At 41.4% G+C, this 22358-nt stretch overlaps 1 pseudogene; it reads right to left on the bottom strand.

Moving 5' to 3' along the window:
• Positions 1-20485: 20485 nt before the first annotated feature.
• Positions 20486-21214, bottom strand: LOC129481233 (methylosome subunit pICln-like; annotated as a pseudogene).
• Between the last annotated feature and the right edge of the window lie 1144 nt (positions 21215-22358).

The following is a 22358-nucleotide window of genomic DNA, read 5'->3' as shown; positions in this document are numbered from 1 at the left end:
AAGGAATTTCCTTGTGGGCAGTTTGTGAGGGAGGCCATCTGAGGAGATATGTGGCCTTCCCGCATTGTGGTAACCTGACTTTTACGGATGAGGCTGTGACACAGGGTTGTGAAATCACAGTTATCTGTTTGGGAACAAAAGGAAGGCAGTGTGTGTGACTCAGTTCCTAAGCTTAACTTTCCGTTTGGCATGGTGAGTTTGGGGTCCTGAGATTCTATTCTCTTTCACAATATGCATTCTGTATTCCAACACTATAGGAATATTTTAATTGGGAAAATGTAGAAGTTCAAAAGGTGACAATTTAACTGCCATGAATCTAAATCTTACCTAAAAGAGTTAACCACTGAGGAGGGATGGAGGTGAATTTTTCTCCAGTTCTGAGACTTCCCTGTAAGTGGAGAGCAGAGGGAGCTCCCTAGGGGAAACACTCCTGGCCCCTTCTGCTGGTGTGGAAGGATCAGCCAGTGAGGCACAGCCCCGGCACGGCCCACCTCTCCACCCTCCCAGCTCCAGCCTGACTTCAGAGAGCTTGCCTTGTGTTCTGTTCCTCTTTGTGGGAAATTTTACAGGGTTAGGCTCGGGACTGGGTGGTTTGGTCTGATCATCATGGGGTCCAGTATTCCATCAAGCCCACTTTTCATGGACATAGGCTACATTCTCCAGTATCAGTTGATATTTGGAACTCCCATTTGCCTTACTCTTTTGTTATATTTCCCTATATTGTTTCCAAAGTTTGAGAAGTGGGATACATTTTTTCAGGCCCCTCACCCCCGATTTAAATTTACAATAATATTGAAAATAGTTTTTATTAATACCTATTTAAATAATTTAGATATATTTAAATAGTATTTATTTTGAAAATAGTTAATATATTTATTTTAAATAATGTTCTCAATTAATACATATTTAATATAATACAGATTAATTATTTTAATAAAATTTAAATATATCAAGAAAAGAATCCTAAATCGGTGAATCAATTGATGGAAGGCCTGATGATTTTCTCCACACAGCTCTGCTAAGGACAATGGCTGGGAAAGGATTCCAGTATCTGGTTACAAAATATGGCAGCACAGCTCCCCTCAGCTCCCCTCATCTTAAGCTATGTTATCACATATAGTGGTGGTAACTCTCCACTCACATCCACGCAAGGCATTTGTTGGCTTCCTAAGAGGGTATAACTGATACAACTTTGACTTTTTTCAGAGTAAATGACTTGTTCAACATAGGCTACAAAGTTGTAACCAATATATGTGGGGCGCACCTGCTTAACAATCCAGTGATGGGGGGAAGCTTGTTCTATGGTAATTACTGTGATTTTCAGGGTGTCTCAAGTGTACGGTACAGAGTTTATAAATCCAGTATGACAAGGCAGAAAGCAAGCAATGGCTTGTCAAGACAATGTTCCAGGTTTTATTTGTATGCTTGCTGATTACTAAGATTAAAGGGCATTATGTAACTGGTATTTTTTCCAATTAAAGAAAACAATGTGCCTTTCAATATCTAAAGCATTGAAGGATGTTAGTTTGGTTAGGATAAGGATGATCTGAAGACTGAGGGTCATATAGCTGAGATCAGAGGTTGCACTGCCAAGAAGCAAAAGAAAAGACATTAAAAGCCTGCTTGATCAATGAAAACACTCTGCCACGGTTTCATTTTTCTCTTGGATGTTATGGAAAAGATAAAGTGAAATCTGAGAAAGCTGAAACTTCTGGTGTCTATGGCAGAGATGCAATAGGCTATATAACATTAGGGGACACATTCATATCTTTGCAATTTGTGAGCAGTCGGGGAAGAAACTTATTTTGGTGCTGCTAAGACGACAGAGTGCATGAGAAGTGGGAGAAAGACTAAAAGTAAGCAATGAACACTTAAGGAAAAAGGTTTCCAAAGGATTTCTTTTTTACAGATAATCAATTTGAGGGGAAAGGAGGTCATTCTCACTGCAGCTGAAGTCCCTGAACTCATTTATTCCCAAATGACTCAGAAAGCTTCTGGGCTCTCACGCCTACCAAACAGGCCATCAGAGATTGCTGAGAATGACAAGCTAATTCCAATATTAGCCAGAGTGACAGGTACTCAGCAAGGTAAATCGGCTTGAAGAATGATGTACAATGCATTCTCCATCAAATAGAAATGATTTTTCAAATATACATAACACATTTTTCCTTTTGCCAGCTCTAGCTTCAAGCTTCCAATCCTTATATAAATACTGCTTGTGTCAGAGATCTACACATAGATAAGGATACCTAGTTTTTATTGAATATGTTGGCACTTCTATTTATCTCATTTCATCCTTATCACATTTGCTCAAGGTAGATTTTATGTCCACTTAACAAGTGAGGAAAGGGAGCCTCTGAGAGATTTGGAAAGCTGACTAAAGACACGTTAAGTAGTAAATAGAACCAGGGTTCAAGCCGAAGGCTACTGAGGCCAAAGTTTATGCACTTTCAACTCTGTCACAAGCAACTGTAATGTTGGCTAGTGATGGCTCTACTGTCTGTCACAAAATGATGTTGACTTCCTGATAGGAAATATACAACAGGTAAATTGCCTATCAGCTACATATTGACTCCTGCTCAAAAGAGGATTTCAGTCTCAAATTATAAAAATTATAGAAGAAATGCTTGAATACACTGCATTTGTGAAACGTGTAAAACTCGGGAAAAATGGAAACCAAGGGACTGGTTTTCTTGTGCTGTTCTTTCCTTAGCAGAATCAGGACAATAACTTGATTTCCTCCCCACGATGTAGAGCCTTCTTTCAACCTTTGGCCATAGAAGAGTCTCCAGCACAGGTAGACCAGCTGTCTTCAAAGAATCAGTTCTACTGAGTCTCCTCAGTTTCCCCAGAAGTTCCTCAACCCCTGTCTAGGGCACAGTTTCCATTCAGAAAGAGCTTAGGGGCAGCAGTCTTATCTGAAAGAGGGGACTGAGTCTTCAGGATCATAGCACTTTACATAAGATGGAAAAGGATCACTGTATATATCAGAAAGAAGGGTTTGGAGCCCCTGGGTCTCTTTCCTGCGAGGGCCTCAGCTTTCACCTCTGCTCCTCCTTCCTTTACTTGCTGCTGCCTGTCCTCCACTCAGGGCCTGACTTGTTTTTCTTGCTCAAGTATTTATGTTCCCAGACTTGTTCAGACATTGAGAGAAAACGAGGTCAGAGTGTATGTGGCTGGCTCCAGGCCCCACCCTAGATTTGGTTTTCTGTTCTTTTTCAAAAACAGGTAGCTCAGCCTGCAGAGACTGACAACGCCTAGAGAAAGAGTCACCTTTCCATTCACTTCTTTCCACTCTTTAGGGTTATTTTAAATCTTGATTATCACTGATCTGCCTATTTTTATTATGAGACAGTTGCTTACACACACTAAGAACACTGAGGCTGTCATCCTAGCACGATGTGTCAAAAGACCAAAGTCTTCTTCTCTTACAGCTGCCACCACTGATGCCCTCTTTCTTCTGTCTTCAGCTTGTACCTGATCATGTGAAAGGCTGTGGGTCAGACCTGTCTTCCAGCACATGCATGACAGGGGTGTGTGTGGGACCCCACTACTAGCCAGCCACTACTGAGCTACCACGTGGCCTTGGCCAAGTCGCTGACCTCCTCTAGGGCTCAGTGGCCCCATCCGTCAAATGGACATATTAATAGTCCCCATCTTACAGAGTCGTTGTGAGGATGACATGAAGGAATCCATGTAAGATACTTAGCTCAGTACCTGGAATTTGCATGTGCTCAATAAATGACCACTGCACTGCTATCATCACTCCCACAAGGCTTTTTTCTAGTCTCTGCTTGCGAAAGGCCTGACAGCTGCAGCGTTCAGAGCTTAATGAATGTTCAATAATAACGGATGTCTTCTACGAAAAGAGCTCGGTGAGCACGAGCTAGTTTCCAATGAAATGACGCTTTCTACTGGGCCTCCTTAGGGACATGCTGTCATGAGGGGCCAGAGTCACACAGAGTTGAGTGTCTTTAGTTCTGTCAAGATCTCCAGCCCTGTGAAAGTCAATCTTTGACCTACTTTGACCCCTAAAATCCCTTTATATGAGGGCAAAGTCCTTCATCGTTTCCTTGAAGATAATGCTTAAATCGTAAAAGTTCTCTTTCTGCACACACCTCTTCACCACAGCATCATGAACACAGGTGACATTTTTCTTTCTCCTAAAATTCATCTCAGTACCACCAAGTAAATATAGACACAGTGGGAGCCCTGAGAGGGGAAAATTATATATTGCACTTTATCTGTCTGAATATTTAAACAAAGAGGGTTGCATCTCTCTTCCCCGATGTTCCCTCTACACGCGATGGCAGAATGTCCTGCACTTTTCTAGTCAGCGTTAACCCCACAGGAACATAAACAAGGAGAGAGGTTGACAGTTCTATGAGGGTCATGCAAGGAAGAAAATGTTGTCTCACTAAAAGAGACAAGGTATTCTCCCAGCCAACCCTGAAGATCTCTGTGTTAGTGACCCAGTGTTGCACGAAGCTGAGATTAAAAGCAGAAGGAAGCTGAGGCCCACAGAATGAAGTGAGCCAGCTAGGGCAGGCATGGCAGGGTGGGGCACCCAAGGACAGAGCAAACAACGGGAACAGGGATACAGGAGGGGGGAAATGAGAGACTGCTGGGACCTGTGAGCTCTGCACCATTCAGATTGTCACATAATCTCAAGCCCTGTGAGTACACAGATTCACACACGTTATTGCAAGCTCTTCCCTGGGAAACTTTTACCAGGACACCTTGGCAGGGTCTGATAAAACTCCTCACAAAAGTAGCTCACCTATATTAGGTTGGTGCAAAAGTAATTGTAGTTTTGCCATTGTAATGCCAACCTAATATAAAAATTGATTTTCTATATTAATTACTTAATATAGAACTACTTTTGCACCAACCTAATATAGAAATTGATTCTATTAGGTTGATGCAAAAGTAATTCCATATTAAGTAATTAATATAGAAATTTTTTCATCAACCTAATAGAATCTTAATTTCCCCTCAAAAGCCAGGACTCTTGGAGACTAGAGATGATCAGTTTAAAGATGTTAAGGAACCAGAACAACTAAGGGAAACATTACGTATTTTTCATGTATTTTTCCTAACAGCTTCTAACAAGGATTTCACCTACTGGTAAAACTCTAGACACCATCTTGACAGCGGCCATGAGGTTTAAACTTTAATGGGAGAGTATTGTTCTCCACCTTTACCCAGGGCAGTTGTTTCTGAATCCACCTTTTTTTGGAGGAGGGGAAATGGGCGGGCTGTAAATAAATGCATCCTGCACAGATAAAGGAATGTCCAGTGTTAAATAACAGGAAAAAGTAACAATTCTGAAGCATTTGCTGGTACAGTATAAATTTAATTAGCAGGCCCTCGAACCTACGATGCTAATTTTAGCTACTTCCTTTTGTTCTCTTATTGCCGCCCCCTTGCACTGCCCTTCACCATTTTTTTCCCCATAGTAAAGATTGCAAGGAACAGCTGTTTTAGAATAAGAAGCCCTTTATCTCACTTATTAGCTCTACTTTGCCATGTGTTAAAAATAATGATGTAATATCAAGGTTCTTTTTTTTAATGAAAGTACATTTAAATTCATTTATCTTTAGATTTTAATAATACCCTTTGAGATGACTTTTTTTCAACCAAACCATTTTGGGAATTACTGATAGGGTTAATATTTGTTGGATATTTCCCCAAATTTCTTCTAAAAGAGGAATTCTTGCAGAGAATCATTGTTACAGTTCTATAATTCCTCATCCACAATTCCAAAACCCAAAAAGTTATGAAAAAAAAGTTTTCTGCAACACAAACCCGATCTGACCTTAAGTCATTTGAAGGCAAAACCTAACCTGCACTGTCATAAGCCTATTTATAGTTTTTATGTATTCCACAATGTAGTGCAGATGTAAATACACTTTTCTGCAGAAATATTAATGTGCTTTGTCCCATGATGTGGCCCTAGACCCCTAGGTACACCCCAGTATACTAGGGGTCTCTGCCCTAGTATAGCTTTACATGCTATGTGCTACATTATCACTCTAAAATCTGAAGAAAATCTGAATTCTGAACACATCAGGCCTCAAGAATTTCCAATTAGGAATTGTGACCCAATAAATACGTATTAAATAAACAAATGAACTAAGAACTTAATAAGTACATTTCTACTAGGCTAACCCCAGGTCAGCTCTGACTTTAGATTCTTTAGCAATGACTGTGGCTCCCTCTGTAATCTCATAGCCATTCATCCAAAGAGAGAGGAGCTCTGAGTCTTTGGCATTGCTTCCAGCTACCTCGAGACTTTCTGTGGTAGATAGTGATGAATGGAGGCTGAGCCCTGGGTGCACACTGGATGGTTATATCACATCATCCATTTATCTACTCACTCCCCTATTCATTCCCCAAACATTTATTAAGTGTTACTACCAGGCACTATGTTAGCATAATAAATACAAAGATGAATGAGGGCCTCTTCCCTCTAAAAACTCCTGTTTGTAATATGAATATTATAAAACAGAATGTCAGAAATCTGAAGTTTTCTTCTTTATAAAATAGTTACCCATTATTTCTAGCACATTATTAAATTCTACACTGTGCCGGGAACTAAGGATACAAAAATGAATAGAACTTGTTAGGGTGCAAGGTCTAGTGAGGGAGGCTGAGGCCCAGGGAAAATGTATCCTTTGGTAGCCATCCTTACATTGGGTGAGAAAATGCCAATCTCTGGCTGAGAAGGTCAAACAGCCTTCCCAAAGACAGTGATGCTTGAACTAACATGGGCACTTATTTAGGGAGAACATCAGAGAAATATTCTAGGGAGAAGGTGCAGCTATGCAAGGCATTGAGACCAGGAATAGCCTGGCACCTAGAATCAGAGTCTGTTTGGAATGGCTAGAGTCCAGGATGCATGTGGAAATGGAACATTTACAAAGTAGAGGAGAGCCAGGTCACAAAAAGACTATGTGGCCGGGCACGGTGGCTCACGCCTGCAATCTCAGCACTTTGGGAAGCCAAGGCGGCCAGATCACCTCAGGTCAGGAGTTTGAGACCAGCCTGACCAACATGGTGAAGCTCTGTCTTTACTAAAAATACAAAAATTAGCCGGACATGGTGGTAGGCACTTGTAATACCTTCTACTTGGGAGGCTGAGGCAGGACAATTGCTTGAACCCAGGAGGAGGAGGTTACAGTGAGCTGAGATCATGCCACTGTACTCCAGACTGGGCTATAGAACACGACTCCATCCCAAAAATAATAAAAATTAAAAAAATAAAATAAATAAAAGCACTGTGTTCCAAGCTAAGGGGAAGCATACACCTGTCCTCTAGACAGTGAGGAATACCAGAAGAATTTTAAAGGAGCTGATTGACCTAATCAGATTTTTATATGAGGAGGATCTCTTGGATAGGGAATTGTTTGGATGAAAACAGAGAAGAAATGAATTTTTTTTCAGCAAAATATTCTTAGAATATGCAAGTAAGAAATGCTTGTATCTTGCAGGACTGGCCCTAGGGGAAAGCTGTGAGGCCCCAAGTGAAACCAGGAAGAAAGCAAATGGATTTTCACCACTGTTCCCCATGTCTCATTTTCCCATAGAGGTCCCATGTACCCCTGTGATGTCCAAACTGCATTGAGAAAAAAATGGCGTTACTTATTTTTATTTATTTTTGAGACAGAGTCTCGCTGTGTTGCCCAGACTGCAGTGCAGTGGTGCGATCTCAGCTCACTGCAAACTCTGCCTCCTGGGCTTAAGCAATTCTCCTGCCTCAGCCTCCCAAGTAGCTGGGACTACAGGCACCTGCCACCGTAACTGGCTAAATTTTTTTGTAACTTTAGTAGAGGCGGGGTTTCACCATGTTGGCCAGGCTGGTCTCGAACCCCTGACCTCAAATGGTTGACCCACCTCGGCCTCCCAAAGTGCTGGGATTACAGGTGTGAGCCACTGTGCCCGGCCACATCTCTTTTGAATAGGAGAGTAATGCAGTAGTAAATAATTTCCCCTTCAAATATTTTTTGCACCGAAAGAAGAGTAGATAACTCATAGAACAAAACATCATATTCTCCATCCTTCTTCCTAAGTATCTGTGTTATGTTTCAGACACTGAAAGGTAAGGGCATTTCGAGAAATGAAGCCGTAACTACAGATTGTTCATACGCAGTCCCTGGAGTCAGCATGATGAAGCAGACATCGCTTGTGGATTCTGGTTTAAATAACAAAATCTGAGTAAAGGCAAGAGGGTAACAATACAAAAAAAATTGCCTGTAGGTTCCTTTATTATAAGTGTAGAGCAGATGTGTGCTATGTCTTTTTTATCATATATATCTAAGGTGTACAATATGGTGTTTTGATAAACAGTGGAATGATTACTACTCTTGAGTAGAGCTCAGGGGAAGCAAATATGTATTTTCAGCCTTTGATATGACAGTATTTAGCAATAAGTATTATTCCTTTAGCCTGGACGCACTCCTTTGTGGCCACAAAAAGGATGGGTGAGTGATTTGATTAACAAGGTCTTTCGTGTCACTTAGTATGGCTACAGTCACACACACATCTTAATAAACGAGGTGAGGATACTGATACGCTTTGATCTGAGATGCTTTTCTAAATTATCTTCTTCATCTGTGTAGCATTTAGCTCTGCTGAAAATAGTGTTGCCTTCTTTAGCTGTCCTCTTTTAAAATTTAAATACCTTCGAAGCCTATTCAGGCTTCCTTCTGAGATGATAATCAGACAATAGAAAGTGTGTGGAGGAAAGCCAGGCACGGTAGCTCACACCTGCAATCCCAGCACTTTGGGAGGCAATCAGATGGATTGCCTGAGCTTAGGAGTTGGAGACCAGCCTGGGCAACATGTCGAAACCCCATCTCTACCAAAAATACAAAAATTAGCCAGGCATGGTGGCACGTACCTGTAGTCCCAGCTACTTGGAAGGCTGAGGCGGGAGAATCACTTGAACCCTGGAGGCAGAGGTTGCAGTGAGCCAAGATCACGCCACTGCACTCCAGCCTGGATGACAGTGAGAGGAAGGAAGGAAGGAAGGAAGAGAGGGAGGGAGGGAGGGCAGGCCAGGTGCAGTGGCTCATGCCTGTAATTCCAGCACTTTGGGAGGCCGAGGCAGGTGGGTCACCTGAGGTCAGGAGTTTGAGACTAGTCTGGCCAACATGGTGAAACCCCATCTCTACTAAATATTTACAAAAATTAGGTGTGGTGGTGCATGCCTGTAATCCCAGCTACTTGGGAGGCTGAGGCAGGAGAATCTCTTGAACCCAGGAGGCGGAGGTTGCAGTGAGCCGAGATTGCGCCATTGCACTCCAGCCTGGGTGACAAAAGTGAAACTCCATCTCAAAAAAAAAAAAAAAAAAGGGAAGAAAGGGAGGGAGGGAGGGAGGCTGAATAGGAAGATGTTTTAAGACTGAAAGTTATACAAAATTGCTCAATTGAGAGAATACTTATTGAGTGCTTCAAGTTGAATGCTAAGCAGTATTAGACATGACACTTATTCTTATAGACCTTAAAAACTACATGTCAATAGCATGAGTACATTTCATCCAAGTCCTAGTCGGAAATCCCTCACTACCCAGAGATAACCTGGGAAACTCATTCAGCTCACCAAGCCTCAGTTCCCCTACTGGCAAAAATAGAGCAAAAAAGGATGGAATAAACCTGTCTCTGTCAATTTTTCAGAATGATTACATGGTTTAGATCAGGCAAATTAATAGCCTGTAGACTAAATCTGGTGACCACCCGTTTTGTAAATTAAGCTTTCTTGGAGCACAGCCACACCCATTTGTTTATGTATCGTCTATAGCTGCTTTCATGCAGAGCTGACTAGTTGACACAGAGATCATATAACCCGCAAAGCACAAAGTGTAGACTGTCTGGTCCTTTACAGAAGAATAGATGATTGTGGTATGTGTGCAGGAATTTGAAATACGGCACATATATGTTACACCTTGTGCAGGACAGACATCCGGTTGCTCAGAGGACTAGATCTACTAGAGTTTGGGACATCTAGAGAACTAACCTTTGATTCACCCAGCTGTGTGGTAAACACTCAAGATTATGTTAGGGCCATTAATAATGGGTCCCTCACCAGGCTACTCAAGGGTGGGTGTCTGCTACCTGAACCCTAAATATTTATTCCAGTGAGCCAAGGCCATGGTGCCCAGCCAAGGCACAGATGTCCCTGAGAACTCAAACATCCCAGAGAGTATCTGAGAACCTACCAACGAAAACAGCCTCAGTGCTCAAACACAGTAGCCAAACAGCCAGAAAATTAACTTAAAAGTAGTTTAGAGGCCGGGAATGGTGGCTCACACCTGTAATCCCAGCACTTTGGGAGGCCGAGGCAGGCAGACACCTGAGGTCAAGAGTTCAAGACCAGCCTGGCCAATATGGTGAAACCCCATCCCTACTAAAAATACAAAATTAGCCGGGTGTGGTGGCACATATCTAATCCGAGCTACTTGGGAGGCTGAGGCAGGAGAATCACTTGAACCCAGGAGGCAGAGGTTGCAGTGAGCCGAGATGACACCATTGCACTCCAGCCCGGGCAACAAGAGAGAAACTCCATCTCAAAAAAAAAAAAAAAAAAAAGCAGTTTGGAGACGGGAGGTGGTGTGGAACTCTTCAGCCATCCTGCTGCTGCCAAGGAGTGCCCTGTATGCATGTCCTAATAAACTCATCTACTCGCCAAGCTGGACTTGTCCGAGTCATTCTTTAGTCTCTTGGTACCTTCTGAGTTTGCCGGGGGTGGGGCAGTGGGAGTGGACAGCCTCAAGTTTTTCTCATAGCAGCCATCACCCTAGACTTGGTAGGGGGTGGGTCTCTTACACCACTTACACCTGGTGAGTATCCAGAACATCAAGGGGGACCAGGAAGGCATCGAATAAAAATAAATACACCTTTAAAAGCAAACTCGAAACCAGTAGAGTGTGTCTTATAGAGTCTGACACAGCCCCTCCCCTAGTAGCCTATGGGAATTGGGGACCATTAGAGCAAGCACTGCAGATGGGGAGCATGCTGCTAAATTGCTGGCTCAGAGAAGTCATCCGTGCTCATCTATGTCTGGGTAAATACTTTAAGGTTACAATAAGGTGTACAACTTTCAAGTATACACTTCAATTAATTTGTATGTACATATATACGTGAGCAAACAATACCTAAATCAAGACAGAGAACATTTCCAATAACCCTAAATGCTCTCTGGAACCCCCATGCAGTTGATAACTCCTTAAAGATACCAAATATTCTGATATCTATCACCATAAATTGGTTTGGCCTGGGATTTGAACATCATGTAAATGGAATCAGACAATAGATTTTTGTGTGTGCCTGGCTTTTTTTTTTTTTTTTATAAACAAGCCATAAGAACTCAAGATCAGTCTGTCCCTTTCTTGGCTGGGAAGGCAGAAAGAGAAAAAAAAAAAAAAAAAGAACAGAACAGAAAAACAGAAATTGGGGCAGGAAACCCACAGCGCTTACCTAGATCTGATGCTGTTGGTTAAAGGCAAAAAATCTCACTTAGTGCTCTTTAGCTTGTGCAAAAATCAGCTGCATTGCAGTTTTAAAACAGTAAATATTACTCTGCTCCCTGACAGCTAAAGACCATAAGGGAAGACTCTTCCCTATAATCAAGCACTTGCTTCAGCCTTGCCGGCTCAGAATAAAACCCACACCTGCAGCAGTCTGCTCTCAGATCCCTGCAGATTTGTGGAAGGTCTGAGCCTCAGCTGAGACCCTGGCGCCTGCACTTCTGCCCCTAGAGAAAAACAACCACTCTTATGAAAATAACCCCTTGCCTGTGGACAAAGTGACCCACCTTGGTAAAAATCTAACGTGTTTTGCACCAAGTACAGAATCACCAGAGCTAAAAGCACCCTCCAAGCCACAAACCTCAATCTCCATGTGATGCTTATCTCACAAACTGTGCTTCTTATTAACGCCTCAAGACTCAGCCCAGTGGCTCAGTGCAGTTTGGGTCTGTGAGGTGTTCTGATAATTGAGGCCTCCCCTCCCCACTGAGACCTGAACCAATTGGGAAACAAGACAAAAAAGGCAGCTGATGGAGAGCCAAATTATCCCATGTGGTACTGATGAAGCCTTGGTTGAAGGGCATAGATTATTCCTGCAGGTACATCGACTTACTGACAGCAAACCCTAGAATGAGACACTCGTCCAGTCACAAACCTCAGATCCATCCTGACCACATGGAAAAGCTGAGGAAAATGTTTGCTCTCCGTGGGCTGCTCTCTCCCCTGAGGAAGAAGCCAGGTTACAGGTGCCCAATTCACCAAACGGATTGAATCTTTCTTCCTCCCTGGAGAGAAGCAAATGAGAAGGTGGAGAGAAGCTAGGAGTTTTATAATAATCGGAGTTTCCTCACATAGAAGGTAACTTCAGAAGAGAACTATGCCTTCAACAGAAATGTAAACTACTAACAAACTATAAGCATTATTGGTAATTGTTAACACTTAAACATGTTAAGCCACAATTACAGCAGGTGGTAAACATTAGCCAAAATGTTATTAATTGAAAACTGCTTTCACTGACCACAGGGGTATGAAATTTATAATTATAAGTTTACTGACATACACTTGTAATCCTAGTACTTTGGCAGGCTGAGGCAGGAGGATTGCTTGAGGCCGAGAGTTCAAGACCAGCCTGGGCAATACAGAGAGCTCTGTCTCTACAAAAATTGTTTTTAAAATTATCTGGGCATGGTGGCACACACTTGTAGTCCCAGCTACTCTGGAGACTGAGGTGGGAAGATCGCTTGACCCCAGAAGTTCGTGGCTACTGTGATCTATGATCATGCCACTATACTCTAGCTTGAGCAAGACCCCCATCTCTCTAAAAAAAAATAAAAGTTTATAATTTTTGCCAATGGCATTAGATGTCAGAACAACAAAATCACTTATAGATTGTATTTTAAACAGGATATACTCATTTTCTGGGTCTGCTTTAAAAGCAAGACTCTTCTTTATAAGTAAGTATTATGAAATAGGATGCAGAGGCTTCATCACAGGGAGAATTCAAAGAACTGAATTTACTATTTAAATCTTTCAATCACCTACTATTACCTTCTGCTAATATATTTCTATCACCTATTAATTCAGGCCAGAAACAAAGCTGCTCTATCTAATCAAAATATCCTTTAGAGCAAAGTGCTATTTTAGCCGATCTGCATTCCTTATCACAGTCTAACCTAAACACATTCAAGAGACCTGTGATCATATAGTCCCTAAGCTATTACTTCACCTCTAGGATACTGATTATGTAAATAGTACTTATAAGACATGAATTTCCTTTGTTCAACAGCAGTCTTAAAAAGTAAATTTTAGGAACAGAGAAGAGGGAAAAAAATAGCAAAATTTCTAAAATGAGGCTTCATGGTCAAGGGACAGCTAACTGTGACTCCAGCTCTGCCACTAAACACTTGTGTGATTTTAGGCAAGTTGCAGTTTCTTCTGGTCCCCGTGTCCTCACCAGTACCATGAAGTCACATGATTAAGTCATCTTCAAATCCCTTTCTGTTCTTTGCCATGGCAGAACCAGTGAAGTATAGTGGAGTCAGACTTAGTTTCGAGTCCCAGCTTGGCCAATTAGCTGCCGATGTGCCTTCATGCCAGCAATTAAACCGCTATACCATTAGTTTCAATACCACTAATATGGTGGTTGATATAGTTTGGATATTTTTCTTGACCCAAATCTCATGAATTGTAATCTCCAGTATTGGAGGTGGAGCCTGGTGGGAAGTGTTTGTATTATGGGGGTGGATCCCTCATGAATGGCTTGGGCCTTGGTGATAAGTGAGCTCTTGCCCTGAGTTTATACAAGATTTGGTCATTTAAAAGTGACAACCCCCTCCCCTGACAAATATTCTTTCTCTTTCTCTCACGCCTGCTCTGGTCATGTGACATCCCTGCTCCCCTTTCACCTTCTGCCACGACTGTAAGCTTCCTGAGGCCTCCCCAGAAGCCGAGCAGATGCCAACACCACACTTCCTGAACAGCCTGCAGAATCATAAGCCAATTAAACCTCTTCTCTTTATAAATCACCCAGTCACAGGTTTTGGGTTTTTTTGTCTGTCTGTCTGTTTTTTTGAGACAGTCTCACTCTGTTCCCCAGGCTGGAGTGCAGTAGCACAATCTCGGCTTACTGCAGCCTCTGCCTCCCGGGTTCAAGCAATTCTCCAACATCAGCCTTCCGAGTAGCTGGGATTACAGGTGTGTGCCACCACACCTGGCTAATTTTTGCATTTTTAGTAGAGACGGTGTTTCACCATGTTGGCCAGGCTGGTCTCAAACTCCTGACCTCAAGTGATCTGCCCGCCTCGGCCTTCCAAAGTGCTGGGATTACAGGTGTGAGCCAGTGCACCCAGCCAGTCACAGGTATTTCTTTACAACAATGCAAGAACTGCCTAATACAGTGGTGTATAAACATATTACACATGATATGGAGATATATCATAGGGTTATAAAGGCATAGAATATAGAGATATAAAGATATTTTCCAAACTGAGTTCTTTAGAAGATAAAATGAGTTATATATATGGCGACAGTTATTTACACTCTGATTTATCTTTTTAGTCAATGCTTGTCATAAAATTGATTTTCTGTTCTGTGGATTATCTAAGGAAGTTCAGCACTATGTGTTCCTACTGCACAACTCAGCATGAGTCACCAACAGAAACACTAAATTAGTAAGTTAGTATGGGGAATGTGAAGTGCTAGGAAAAAGCATATACTTATGGTGGGGGGGCTCTCACTAATTCTTTAAACCTAGTAAAAATCATTTTTGAATTATGTTATTTTACCTTATTTTATTTTTAGGGACAGGGTCTTACTCTGTCATCCACGCTGGAGTGCAGTGGCATAATCGGACCCTAGCTCACTATAGCCTCAAACTCTTGGGTTCAAGCCATCCTTCCACCTCAGCCTCCAGCGCATGCCACCACACCTGGCTAATTTTTTTTTAATTTTTGTAGAGATGAGTCTCATTATGTTGCCCAGGCTAATGTCGAACTCATGGCCTCAAACAATCCTCCCACCTAAGCCTCTCTAAGTGCTGGGATTACAGGCGTGAGCCACCATACCCTGCTGGTTATTTTAGATTTTCCATGTCTTTATCCTTTTATTTTGTTGTGAACGATTACATGTTTGCAAGCTTGTCTACTTTCTCTACTATATTAGGAATGATTCATTTTCCAAGGCTTTATTCTGGGTTCCATGCCAGATATTGGACAGGAAGAACTCATGCTTCTCTGGAGTTTCTCCTCATGAGCTCCTCCAAGAGCTCACAGCCTAGACTGCTGGTGGTCATGGCATATAATTATGGAAAGCTTAATTCTCTCATTCAAAGACTCAAAATGGTATTAAAAATTAACAGCACAATTTTCATGTCTACAGAAAAGCTGCACAAGGGAGTTTGAACTAAATGATCTCAAGATCCCTTCTAAGTTTAAAGTTGGATTCTGTGATTCAGCCCACAGATCAAATATCAAAAAATAACTTCAAAATCTGGAGCAGAATAAACTAATCTTAAAATTCACTAACTGGCTTTCCTGAAAGCTGCTGTTGGAAAAATACATTTCATTTGCTCTTCTGGCAGAAAAGAGAGAGGAAGCTATTGTAATGGACAACAGGCTTCCAAGTGGAAAAGGTTTTCATTTGGAGGATACCATTTATTGATTGACATTTGAGAGACTTAAGAAGACATTGAAGGGGTCCCTCAACAATTTTCTCCTTGACCTATTTGTCATTCACAAACTTCAAGGACTTCCTGAATGGCAAGCTTGATGGTTCTTATCACCCAGCATTAGAACTCTAAGCAGAGGTATTTTTTAAATGCTGGTTCTATAAATTATACCCTCTTAATACCAATTACCATCAATTAAATAAGGCTGTTAAGGACTCTACTTCATGCTAGAAAATTATCCTTTGATGAATTGGAGAATTAATCATTCTTCTGAGAAACTGTCTCTCTCTCTCTACATATATATATTTTATATATATCTATATCTAATGTGTATATATAATTTTTAATGTACTATAATATAATGTATTATATGTAATGTGTAATATATAACATTATATATTATATATACTATATGTAATATAGTATATAATAGAGAAAGAGACCCACACTCCCCCCCACACACATATCTATCCACTCCCACACACACTGAGTCTCACCCACTCCCACACACACACCCTTACACACACACACACACACACACAGACACACACATCTAAAGAGAGGAACATATACACATGCATGTATTCTTTGCTGTGATGATATACTGTTTGTAAGCTGCAGATACAACTTCTGCTAATATAAATTGGACTTGAATTCTATAAAAGTTACTCTATTCAATAGCGTTAAAACAGGAAAAAAGTTACGGTAAAAACTCTAGAAGTAGATAAAATTATTACCATTTTATAGATTAGAAAACTGAATTCAGAAAGGCTCGGAGGTCCAAGGTCACCCATCTCACAGAGCCATGTCTCAGGACCCAGGTCTGTCGAGCTCCAGAGCTCTTGCCTCTGCCACTCTACCAAACTGCTCCTCCCCTGAAGGTACAGACGGCATCATGTATTGTTCTTATTTGCATAAAAAGCCAGGCCTTGGTGCAAAGAACATGCATACAATGGGCAGATCATTCATTCATTCATTGAACCGTTTCAATGAGAGCCCACCGTGAGTCAGGCACTAATGTAGGCAATGGGCATAAGCAGTTGAATAATAGACAGGGAACTTATTCTCTGGAGCTTACAATTCAGTGAGGAATGTTAGGCACTGAACTAGGAAACAAATACATGAACACAATCACTTAAATTAGTGGTAAGTACCTTGAAGAAAACAAAAAGAGGTCAGCTAGGCACGATGGCTCAGGCCTGTAATTCTACCACTTTGGGAAGTCAAGTTGGGATCACTCGAGGCCAGGAGTTCAAGACTAACCTAGGCAACATAGTAAGACTCGGTCTCTACAAAAAACTTAAAAACTAGCCAGGTGCAATGGTGTGTGCCTGTAGTCCTAGCTACTTGGGAGGCCGAAGCAGGAGGATCACTTGAGCCCAGGAGTTCAAGGCTGCAGTGAGCTGTGATCTCCCCACCGCACTCCAGTCTGGGCAACAGAGTGAGACCCTGTCCCTAAAAAAAATTGTTTTTAAATAGTTTTTCTGAGAGGGTAGATTTGACATTAAACCTAAATAACAAAGGACCAAATACTTCAAGGTACAGGGGTGAGAAAACAGGAAGTGCAAAAGTCAGAGAGGTGGGCCAGGACAGCTAATGGAAGGCCTTGGAGGCCATGGTGAGGAGCTTGTGACGGGAAGTCACTGGAGAATTTTCAGGAGAGGAGGCAGGGCCATGATCTGATTTACACTTTTAAAAAGATCACTCTGCCGTATAGAAGATGAATTGTAGGGGCAAGAGTGAAAGCAAGGAAAGCAATTTATAAGTTACTGCAAGAAACTAAGCAGGAGTTGGCCAGGAGCAGTAGCTCATGCTTATAATTCCAACACATGGGAGGCAGAATTGGGAGGATCATTTGAGGCCAGGAGTTCAAGACCAGCCTGGAAATACAGCGAGGCCCTGTCTCTACCAAAAAAAAAGTTAAAAAAATAAATAAAAAGAATCTGAGCAGGAGCTGATGATGTACAGGTATGAGATATATTTTGAATATAGACTGAATAGCACTTGATGATGGAGTGACTATGGGGAATCAGGAAAAAAGAGAAACCAAGGATTGTCCCTAGGTTGGGGGCTTGAGTAACAGGAAGGATTGTGGCACCTTCTGCTGAAATGGGGTCGGTAGGGGAAATTACAGGTTCTGTATAGGACATATTAAGTTTGAACTGCCTACTAGTTATCTAAGTGGGCATGTCAAGTAGACAATTGGGTATCCATGTCTAAAACTCAGTGAAGTGGTCAGGCCAGAAAGTATTAGTCTGGGAATTATTAGCATGTTAATGGGTTTTTATTTTTTTTTTTTTATTTTTTTTTTTGTTTTCATTAAAATCTTTTTTTTTTTTTTTTTTTTTCTTTTTTTTTTATTATACTTTAGGGTTTTAGGGTACATGTGCACAATGTGCAGTTTTGTTACATATGTATCCATGTGCCATGTTGATTTCCTGCACCCATTAACTCATCATTTAGCATTAGGTGTATCTCCTAATGCTGTCCCTCCCCCCTCCCCCCACCCCACAACAGTCCCCGGAGTGTGATGTTCCCCTTCCTGTGTCCATGAGTTCTCACTGTTCAATTCCCACCTATGAGTGAGAACATGCGGTGTTTGGTTTTTTGTCCTTGCGATAGTTTACTGAGAATGATGTTTTCCAGTTTCATCCATGTCCCTACAAAGGACACGAACTCATCATTTTTTATGGCTGCATAGTATTCCATGGTGTATATGTGCCACATTTTCTTAATCCAGTCTATCGTTGTTGGACATTTGGGTTGGTTCCAACTCTTTGCTATTGTGAATAGTGCCGCAATAAACATACGTGTGCATGTGTCTTTATAGCAGCATGATTTATAGTCCTTTGGGTATATACCCAGTAATGGGATGGCTGGGTCAAATGGTATTTCTAGTTCGAGATCCCTGAGGAATCGCCACACTGACTTCCACAATGGTTGAACTAGTTTACAGTCCCACCAACAGTGTAAAAGTGTTCCTATTTCTCCACATCCTCTCCAGCACCTGTTGTTTCCTGATTTTTTCATGATGGCCATTCTAACTGGTGTGAGATGGTATCTCACTGTGGTTTTGATTTGCATTTCTCTGATGGCCAGTGATGAGGAGCATTTCTTCATGTGTTTTTTGGCTGCATAAATGTCTTCTTTTGAGAAGTGTCTGTTCATGTCCTCTGCCCACTTTTTGATGGGGTTGTTTGTTTTTTTCTTGTAAATTTGTTTGAGTTCATTGTAGATTCTGGATATTAGCCCTTTGTCAGATGAGTAGGTTGCAAAAATTTTCTCCCATTGTGTAGGTTGCCTGTTCACTCTGATGATAGTTTCTTTTGCTGTGCAGAAGCTCTTTAGTTTAATGAGATCCCATTTGTCGATTTTGGCTTTTGTTGCCATTGCTTTTGGTGTTTTAGACATGAAGTCCTTGCCCACGCCTATGTCCTGAATGGTATTGCCTAGGTTTTCTTGTAGGATTTTAATGGTTTTAGGTCTAACATATAAGTCTTTAATCCATCTTGAATTAATTTTTGTATAAGGTGTAAGGAAGGGATCCAGTTGCAGCTTTCTACATATGGCTAGCCAGTTTTCCCAGCACCATTTATTAAATAGGGAATCCTTTCCCCATTTCTTGTTTTTGTCAGGTTTGTCAAAGATCAGATAGTTGTAGCTATGCGGCATCATTTCTGAGGGCTCTGTTCTGTTCCATTGATCTATGTCTAAAAACCACATGATTATCTCAATAGATGCAGAAAAGGCCTTTGACAAAATTCAACAACCCTTCATGCTAAAAACTCTCAATAAATTAGGTATTGATGGGACGTATCTCAAAATAATAAGAGCTATCTACGAGAAACCCACAGCCAATATCATACTGAATGGGCAAAAACTGGAAGCATTCCCTCTGAAAACTGGCACAAGACAGGGATGCCCTCTCTCACCGCTACTATTCAACATAGTGCTGGAAGTTCTGGCCAGAGCAATCAGGCAGGAGAAGGAAATAAAGGGTATTCAATTAGGAAAAGAGGAAGTCAAATTGTCCCTGTTTGCAGATGACATGATTGTATATCTAGAAAACCCCATTGTCTCAGCCCAAAATCTCCTTAAGCTGATTAGCAACTTCAGCAAAGTCTCAGGATACAAAATTAATGTACAAAAATCACAAGCATTCTTGTACACCAATAACAGACAAACAGAGAGCCAAATCATGAGTGAACTCCCATTCACAATTGCTTCAAAGAGAATAAAATACCTAGGAATCCAACTTACAAGGGATGTGAAGGACCTCTTCAAGGAGAACTACAAACCACTGCTCAATGAAATAAAAGAGGATACAAACAAATGGAAGAACATTCCATGCTCATGGGTTGGAAGAATCAATATCGTGAAAATGGCCATACTGCCCAAGGTAATTTATAGATTCAATGCCATCCCCATCAAGCTACCAATGACTTTCTTCACAGAATTGGAAAAAACTACTTTAAAGTTCATATGGAACCAAAAAAGAGCCCGCATCGCCAAGTCAATCCTAAGCCAAAAGAACAAAGCTGGAGGCATCACGCTACCTGACTTTAAACTATACTACAAGGCTACAGTAACCAAAACAGCATGGTACTGATATCATGTTAATGGGTTTTTAAACCATGAGCTGTCTTGAGAGAAAGTATACAGAGAAGAAAAAATTGGCCCCATGACCTCCAATGTTTTGTTAGATTTACCAAATTCCTCAAGGAATTTCGTATTTGTTCCTGATTTATAAGATGTACCTATATCTGAAAGCCACAGAGGAGGCCAATCTTAAACCTGCATAAATCATTTTCAGTGATCAACATCTGCATCCTCAAACTGTCCAGCAACTGTTGGTGTGGTATCCGCCTCCATCCCAGCTTCATCATCTCTTATTGAATCTTCTGTCCTGACCCCAGCCATATGATACTGGCAGCTTACAGACTGAGAAAGCGTTCCTTCTAATCTCCAAAGTGGCTTGGCCCTCTGCTATTAGATGAGATAAATCCTTCTTCGTAGGTGTAAAATGTAGGGATGTCCCCACGTCCTTGTTCTTGTGCTTCCACATCATATTCTTCTCCATCATAAGCATCTGAATCTTCATCCTCAGCATCTGGATGCAAGTACTGGCATTCACACATTGCAGTGAACGTTGCCTCCAATGCTGATTTATCACTAGGCACAAATCTAAATTTAGTAATAGTTCCACATCATTATCACTATTTTCCTCTTCTTCATCAGCAACAGATTCTTTTGATCCTTCTTCAAATTTGGCTTTCACCATAATATACAAATGCTCTCCTAGATAGTCACTTCGGTCCCTGGACAATGTATGTAAACAAATGGTGGGGTATTCCAGTGAGAATCTTAATCCAGAGCCATCTAACCAAGACAGGTGGCTCTCAGCAATGTAAAGGGTACCAGTGCTGAGGCCCTTCCCATTCACCACAGCCTTGGTGTCTGACTGCTGCTACAGGAGCCCCTCCACTGGCCCAGACAGTGGGAAACTTTTGAAGAAGCTCATAGCAGTATGGAGTGTGGCAACACAGGCCCGGAGGAGCTGGAGCACAGCAATGCCTGCACTCTGTGGCCCACTCTGGAAGAGACAGTCACTCTGGAAGATCAACTTAGTCTGCCCCCATCTTGAGTTAATTTTGTATATGGTATAAGGAAGGGGTCCAATTTCAATCTTCTGCATGTGGCTAGCCAGTTATTCCAGCACCATTTATTGAATAAGGAGTCCTTTCCCAGTGCTTGTTTTTGCCAACTTTGTCGAAGATTAGATGGTTATATGTGTGTGGCTTTATTTCTGGGCTGTCTATTCTGTTCCATTGGTCTGTGTGTCTGTTTTTGTACCAGTGCCATGCTATTTTGGTTACTGTAGCCTTGTAATATAGTTTGAAGTCAGGTAATGTGATGCCTTCAGCTTTGTTCTTTTTGCTTTAAGATTGCTTTGGCTATTTGGGCTCTTGTTTAGTTTCATATGAATTTTAAAATAGTTTTTTTTTCTAGTTCTGTGAAGAATGTCATTGGTAGTTTGATAGGAATAGCCTTGAATCTGTACATTGCCTTGGGCAGTATGGCCATTTTTAATAATATTGATTCTTCCTTTCCATGACCATGGAATGTTTTCCCATTTGCTTGTGTCATCTCTGATTTACTTGAGCAGTGTTCTGTAATTCTCATTGTAGAGATCTTTCACCTCCCTGGTTAGCTGTATTCCTAGGCATTTTATTCCTTTTGTGGTTATTGTGAATGGGATCGTGTTCTGATTTGGCTCTCAGCTTCAACATTGTTGGTATATAGAAATACTACTGAGTTTTGTACGTTGATTTTGTATCCTAAAACTTTGCTGAAGTTGTTTATCTAGGAGCTTTTGGGCAGAGACTATGTGGTTTACTAGGTATAGCATCATATCATCTGTGAAGAAAGATAGTTTGACTTCCTCTCTTCCTATTTGGATGCCTTTTTTTCTTTCTCTTGCCTGATTGCTCTGACTAGGACTTCCAGGACTAGGTTGATTAGGAGTGGTGAGAGTGGGTGTCCTTGTTTTGTTCTGGTTCTCAGGGGGAATGCTTCCAGCTTTCGCCTACTCAGTATTATGTTGGCTGTGGGTTTTTCATAGATGGCTCTTATTATTTTGAGGTATGTTCCTTCAATGCCTAATT

The sequence above is a fragment of the Symphalangus syndactylus genome, chromosome 4 (genome assembly GCF_028878055.3).
Source record: "Symphalangus syndactylus isolate Jambi chromosome 4, NHGRI_mSymSyn1-v2.1_pri, whole genome shotgun sequence".
Classification (NCBI taxonomy): Eukaryota; Metazoa; Chordata; class Mammalia; order Primates; family Hylobatidae; genus Symphalangus; species Symphalangus syndactylus.
The sequence above is the reverse complement of the archived record's forward strand: the minus strand, read 5'-3'. Positions and strand labels throughout refer to the sequence as shown.